This window comes from Papio anubis, chromosome 7, assembly GCF_008728515.1.
Source record: "Papio anubis isolate 15944 chromosome 7, Panubis1.0, whole genome shotgun sequence".
Lineage (NCBI taxonomy): Eukaryota > Metazoa > Chordata > Mammalia > Primates > Cercopithecidae > Papio > Papio anubis.
Window position 1 is genome coordinate 67842224 of NC_044982.1, and position 7030 is coordinate 67849253.

Consider the following 7030-nt stretch of genomic DNA (forward strand, 5'->3'; position numbering starts at 1 on the left):
TTTGGTTTTTGATGTTGGTGACCTACAGATGGGATTTTCGTGTGGATGTCCTTTTTGTTGATGTTGATGCTATTCCTTTCTGTTTGTTAGTTTTCCTTCTAACAATCAGGTCCCTCAGCTGCAGGTCTGTTGGGGTTTGCTGGAGGTCCACTCCAGAACCTGTTTGCCTGGGTATCCCAGCGGGGGCTCAGTTGGAAATGCAGAAATCACCCGTCTTCTGTGTCGATCACGCTGGGAGCTGCAGACCAGAGCTCTTCCTATTTGGCCATCTTGGAACAGGAATCTCTTATTTTAATTTTAATAACTTACATGCGTTGGATGCTTACTCAGTACCAGGCACTATGGTAAGCATTTACAATGATTATTTAATTCTTGCAGCAGCCCTATGAGGTTAGGGATTTTCTTTGACACTTATTTGAAATATATGAACATTTAGGATTAAAGCACTAATATAATTTGCCCAAAGACACACATCTAGAATTCAGACCTGGGCTGTCCAATATCAAATCCATAATGTTATCAGCTATGATAAATTGATGGGGATATTAATGAGAATAATAACTCTAACCCACTGATAGGTTAAAGGTAGATAGATAGCTAGAGGTAGAAGGCGAGGGAATGAGAGCTACAGCAAGAGAGCAAGAGAGAAAAAAAAGGGCCAATGTGTATAGATAATGAAGTTATCTATACTGACAGAGAATATATTTAGAAAAATAAATATACTAATTTATAAAAAATGAAATGATGTTATTTCTTTTAAAACATGGCTAAACTGAAAAATTGTTATATAGCCATATCTTATAAGTATCATCTATCTATCATCTGTGTACCTTACTGACACAAACATATGTTTCACAAATAGAGAAAGGTATGGCAAGTACCATACTTACTGTATGGACAGTAAGTTACTAACAGTGGTTATTTTTAAATGGGACTAGTGTGGTTTTTTTTTTTCTTTTTTTTACTTACTTTTTCTGAGTAAATACCACGGATATGTATTGAAAGTTATAGGAAGAAAAATATAATAGAAGATGTTTTTAATTTAAAGAGCCATCAAAATTAAATATAATCCTTCCTTCTGGCAGAGAAATTTAGGACTACCCCTGGGGAAGTCATAGTTAGGGCTGGCACTGGGAGATTAGGTCACACGACTTAAAAATATGCAAAAAATTTCAGCAGAGAAGATAATATTTCAATGCAATATTTTTAAAAATCAAAATTAATACCAAAAACACCTGATAAAAAGTGTTGAAATTTTAAATAAAGGTAGGATAAGACAGGTTTGAGGGTAAGGTGAGATGAGTTGTGCATCTATAGGGTTGGATCCTGTGTTTATGATTCACACTGACAGCAGCAATTTCCATAAATTTTATTTCTCTATGCCAAGAACATTGCCTGCACAATTAACTCTCCAGGAATAAGTCTTTGGCTCTACTTGGCTCTAGGATGTTTACTAATGTATCAAAAAGAATATTACGCTGAATTTCCAGTAGCTCTGTCCTTGAATGAATGAAGGTGTTTCAGAACTGACTGTGTAATAACAGACTTGACTAGTCATTTTTAGAATGTATATGATATTTATCCTCGAACATTTTTTTTCTGTGAGAATCTCCTATATAATAGTTTTATGCACCATAATTTCTTGTGAAAGGATAGAACAAGAGGAATTAAAAAAATTAAAAAGTGTTTGATTTTACTGAGTGAGAGGCTTAACCAACAAACATTTATTTCTTGCAGTTCTAGAGGCTAGAGCAGTATATATTGAAATGGTCTTCATCAGTGAGTCAATTTTTAGTCTGTCTTTTTGGTAGTTTTAAATGGAGAGGATAAAACAGACCCCAATCCCTGTGTTTCTCAGGGAAACATATTTAACAGCTTTTGAGTAGCAGAGATTTCTAATCTTTAGAGAGAAGTCAGTATGGTGCTCCTTTAGAGCTGCTTTCTGATGCAAAGAAAAGAACCTTGAATCACCCACATTTCATTTAGAAGGAAGAAAGGTGAAGGAAAAAACTCATGACAGAGGAGAGAATTAATATTTTAAGGAGAGTTTTTAGATTCATTGTTTTTGGATCAGAACTGTATGAAATTTTTCTCCAGCTATATTAGCATGAAGGTGTTTATATTCCTGAAAAGATATAGGTTATTTTGGGATAGTAATTTTCTTTTCCTTTTTAAATTTTCTTTTCTTTTTTCTCTTTTGCCTCAAAAAAAGCCTTTCAAAATGTCGTCCTTCTCACTCCCTAGTAGAGAATTTGTGAGTAATTTATTCAGAGTTACTTCTCTTCTCTGAGCGAACCCACACCAAAAATAATGTATCTTGGGCTATGTTTACATAATATTAGAATAAGAAAAAAGTGAAAAATACTGCAACTACCCTCATGCCAACACCAACAAAGAATTCTTGATTAGAAAGTTGCTGAACTCCCTTTCCTATAATAAAATAAAAATCTGGATTTATTTTAGTAATATTTTTCACAACTCACTATTCCCCTGATAATCTAATCAGCAGTGTCAGACTGCCAGTTTAGTAATCCAAAGGTTATTTCCATTAATTAGTTTTACATCCGGATGGCTTGACTCTCTTGCTGCTATATGAAAACTAACAGAGATGAATATGTTGTGCTTAACAAAATAAATAACTCTGCTGTGTTTGAAAAATAGAGTCAATTTGTCTTCTTTCTTTCAGTGGCAGATGCAAGATGCCAGCTAAATGAGTGATCAGTCCATTTCAGAGAAAAATGTATATCAATACTGCCAATCATTGCCATTGAACACACATACGTAATTTGATAGGCTAACATACTTCTATAGGCAAGTGATATAAAAGCTACTAAAATTATGGTAATCTCCATCTATGGTGAGAAACTTTGAGACCCTGATCATTTACTTATGTAAGCACTGGAGGTATTTACAAATTACTTCCTGGGGAAAGTTTTAGCCTTGCCGTTGGTCACTTTCTCATTTATCTTCTATTCTGTACCATTTCCTTGGTGGCATCCTCAACTTTCCTCCGGTCAGGTGACTGTTACAGCCACAGAGAATGCCATAACATCCAGGTCCCCTCAGCTATTGAGAACGTGTGCACTCTCCTGCTCAACTTTCACTTATCCAACACAAATTTGTTGCAAGTCTATTGTCTTGATCAGTTCAGGCTGTTTTAACAGAATACTGAGTGAGAGGCTTAACCAACAAACATTTATTTCTTGCAGTTCTGGAGGCTAGTAAATCCAAGATCAAGGTGCCTGTCTCTCAGGTGTCTGGTGAGGGCCTGCTTCATAGTTGCAGACATTTGTCTTCTCATTGTGTTCTCACATGACCAAAAGAGAAATCATCCCTCTTGTGTTTTTCCAGTAAGCCCAATAATGAGGGCTCTACCATCATGACTTAATAACCTCCCAAAGACCCCACCTCCTAATACTATCACATTGGGGGTTAGGATTTTAACATGTAATTTTTGGAGAACACACAAACATTCAGTCCCTAACACCTACATGTACCAGGATCTATGCTGGGGACTAAGGCTACGTGGGTGAACAAATGACTGTCAAGATCTTCTTTGAAAGAAATAAAACTTATAGAGAATTTATGGGAAGGTATACAGGCCGTGTGCTCTTCCACATTAGTGGCTCCAAATCTTTTTGATAAAACTTTTTTTAGTCACAGACCTCTGAGAATTGGATAAATCTAAATAAGTATTGTTCCCTGAAAAATTCAGATCTGCGCAAACATAATTGAATTTTGTGTTCAATTTATATGTATATGTATATTTTTCTGCAGAGGGATGGATGACTGTGGACTCCAGGTCATGAAACTCTATTATAGCTGTTCTCATTTCCATTCACTTAGGAGCAGACCACTTGGCCCTTAGGCCTTTTTTCCTTCCAATGAAATTGGAACTGAACTACTCTAAGGTGTTTTGCTAGTTATGAGATATTACAGTTTTGATGGACATTGACAATCCACCCTGGAAACTGATGCTAATATTTACTATAAGGACATTTTAAAATAATGTGCTCATTGTAGTTAAACTTGTTTTATGAGGAGCACAACATACATTTTTCTTCAGAACTAATCTGAAGAAAATTTGCTTTTGGTGCAACTGGATTGCTTTTATTTTTAAATTATGGACATGGTAAAATTATTTGTTATCCTTTTTGGATTGTTTGCTGAAAAGCATGAAGACAAATTTGTGATGTATCTCTACCAATTGTTCTGTTTTTATTTTTATCTCCTAACTTTATACTTCATAGTTTTAAGAAACAATTTAAATCAAATTTGTTGACTTTGAAAGATGTCTGTGATATAATGTTAGGTGAAAATGAGTTACTGAGTAATGCAGAGGGTAGGATACCATATTTTGGGAAAACCCCTTTCATATATTTCATTATGAGGATAGAGATAAATTATACACATTGATTATCAAGGGAGAGGGTTACAACTGAAGGAGGATATGGAGAGACTACTAACTTTTTGTCACTTTGATATTCAATTTATGACAATAAGCACATATTATTTGGTAATTTAGAGAGTACCCTTTCCAAACCATCTCCACTCTCAAATGAATTAGAATTCCTGTCCTTCTAGTAAGGAAGACAAATGTGTCAACCAGCAATTACAATGTAATGGGATAGGTGGAGTGCCAGGAATAGATGTGTCCAGAAAAATACTCATGGGAGAGTAGTTAATTTAGGGAGATGTCACAGAGGAAAACAAGCTCTTGAAGAATGAATAGCAGCTTGCTAAGCACATCAGTGGAGAGAGGGCATTCCTGGAATGGAAAGAAGTGTGTCATGGAGGCAAGGAACAGTATAGGTGTCTGGAGATCTGAGCAGGCCATGCTCTCTCATTGACTGAAACAGCCAGGCCCTCAAGCCACTAGTTATCCTTAACTGATCCTTAAAAACTAAAATTAAATTGTATTTCCGGTCCCGGCCCCGGACCCTGCAGCCGCCGAGATGCTGATGCCTAAGAAGAACCGGATTGCCATTTACGAACTCCTTTTTAAGGAGGGAGTCATAGTGGCCAAGAAGGATGTCCACATGCCTAAGCACCCGGAGCTGGCAGACAAGAATGTGCCCAACCTTCATGTCATGAAGGCCATGCAGTCTCTCAAGTCCCGAGGCTACCTGAAGGAACAGTTTGCCTGCAGACATTTCTACTGGTACCTTACCAATGAGGGTATCCAGTATCTCCGTGATTACCTTCATCTGCCCCTGGAGATTGTGCCTGCCACCCTATGCCGTAGCCGTCCAGAGACTGGCAGGCCTCGGCCTAAAGGTCTGGAGGGTGAGCGACCTGCGAGACTCACAAGAGGGGAAGCTGACAGAGGTACCTACAGACGGAGTGCTGTGCCACCTGGTGCTGACAAGAAAGCCGAGGCTGGGGCTGGGTCAGCAACCGAATTCCAGTTTAGAGGCAGATTTGGTCGTGGACATGGTCAGCCACCTCAGTAAAATTGAAGAGGATTATTTTGCATTGAATAAACTTACAGCCAAAAAACCTTAAAAAAAAAAAAATTGTATTTCCCTGGCAAGACAACCTGGACTTCTCCACCCTCTCAGATGTGGTTCAGGTAACACTATTCTGGTAACTTATATTACCTAAAAACCTACCTGATCAATAAGGAAATAAGTTGATTAGGGCTTGAATATGTAGTCTCCCCATTCCTTCTACCACACCATCACCTACCCTGATACTGAAGTTTTAATTGCAAGATTCTTCATATGCCATCTTTTCCGAATCTGAGTTGGAAGACTCAGTGAAGAGTGTACAATGGAACGACAACCCAAATATTTGCGTTTAAAACTCTTGCAAAATACTAATTAAGACAGTCATGACATAGCACTGAAAAATTACTTGCCTACTTTTCCTACAATAAAAACTCTCGTTTTAGAACACAAAGTTGATCCAAAAATGGCATTGTGGTTTGCCATGAGTGTGAACCCACACTGGCGTATGCATGAACGTTTGGCATTTCCTCCTGGAATGCTTGGACCTCTTAACCCTGCTCTTTGCCCTGCCAAGAGAACTTTCAGCTGCAACAGGGCTGACGTGATCAGCACAAAGGGAGAAGGAGCCTGTGTCCCAACAGAAGATAAGGACAGGGATGGACGGTTTCTCTGGACTTCCTGTTTGTGGGCGCGGCATGTGATTTCTGCCCTGCCTGGTGTCTTTAGAGTTCCATCGGCAGGACGTCTGTTGAGGGTCACCTCAGCAGCAGCCAGTCCCAGACCTCCTCTGCCATCTGAAGCCAATAATGAACTCCATCAAGCCCTCTTGGTTTGCTGTGGGTTAAAGGAATAGTTATATCACAAGCACAGCCTGGGCAATACATAAATGACTGGTACTGTTTCGAGTAAAAGGTCCTAATACTACAGATATTAAAAACGTGATTGAGTCAGGGAAAGTAACTAAATGGCAGGGAGCATGGAAGACACACACATTTGTCTATTATTTCTTTAACAAAGCACTAGGCTTTTTCTCTCCATCACAGAATTGGACCCTAGAGCCTACATGCTTATAGCAGTGAGGATGCCCTGAGGAGTGTTCAGGAATTCTGACCAGCAGTAGACAGAACATCAGCATTGCATTAGCACCCCTATTGTCACAATAGGTTAAACCTAGTATATTATCTTATTTTCTTGTATAAGAGACGTGGTTGTGATTGTTACTTTTGCTTTCAGAAGAAGATAATAACAAAAAACCATTGTGTGTGTGTGAGAGAGAGAGAGAAACTGGAAGATAAGGATCTAAAATCCCTCATCCCAGTGTTCTCAACTCTGGCTGCACTTGGGTAGAATCACCTAGGTAGCTTGTTAAACACATACGGGCCTGGGTCCCAGGTCCAGGAGATTCAGATTTGTAGCTGGGGCTGAGAATGACTGCTGCGGTTAGTGAGAAAACCTATTGAAAAGCCACCCCACGGGTGTACTGATTTTTTTTCTTTGTTAAGAAGATCTGTGAAGGAAGCAAGGAGTAGCTTGGTGTAGTGGAAATATCACTGGATTTGAACTTGGAAGACTTGAACCTC

General features: G+C 38.5%; 1 pseudogene; it reads left to right on the top strand.

Annotated features, from left to right (window-relative positions):
* The first annotated feature begins 252 nt into the window (after positions 1 to 252).
* On the top strand, positions 253 to 5516 carry LOC101007218 (annotated as a pseudogene).
* Positions 5517 to 7030: the final 1514 nt, after the last annotated feature.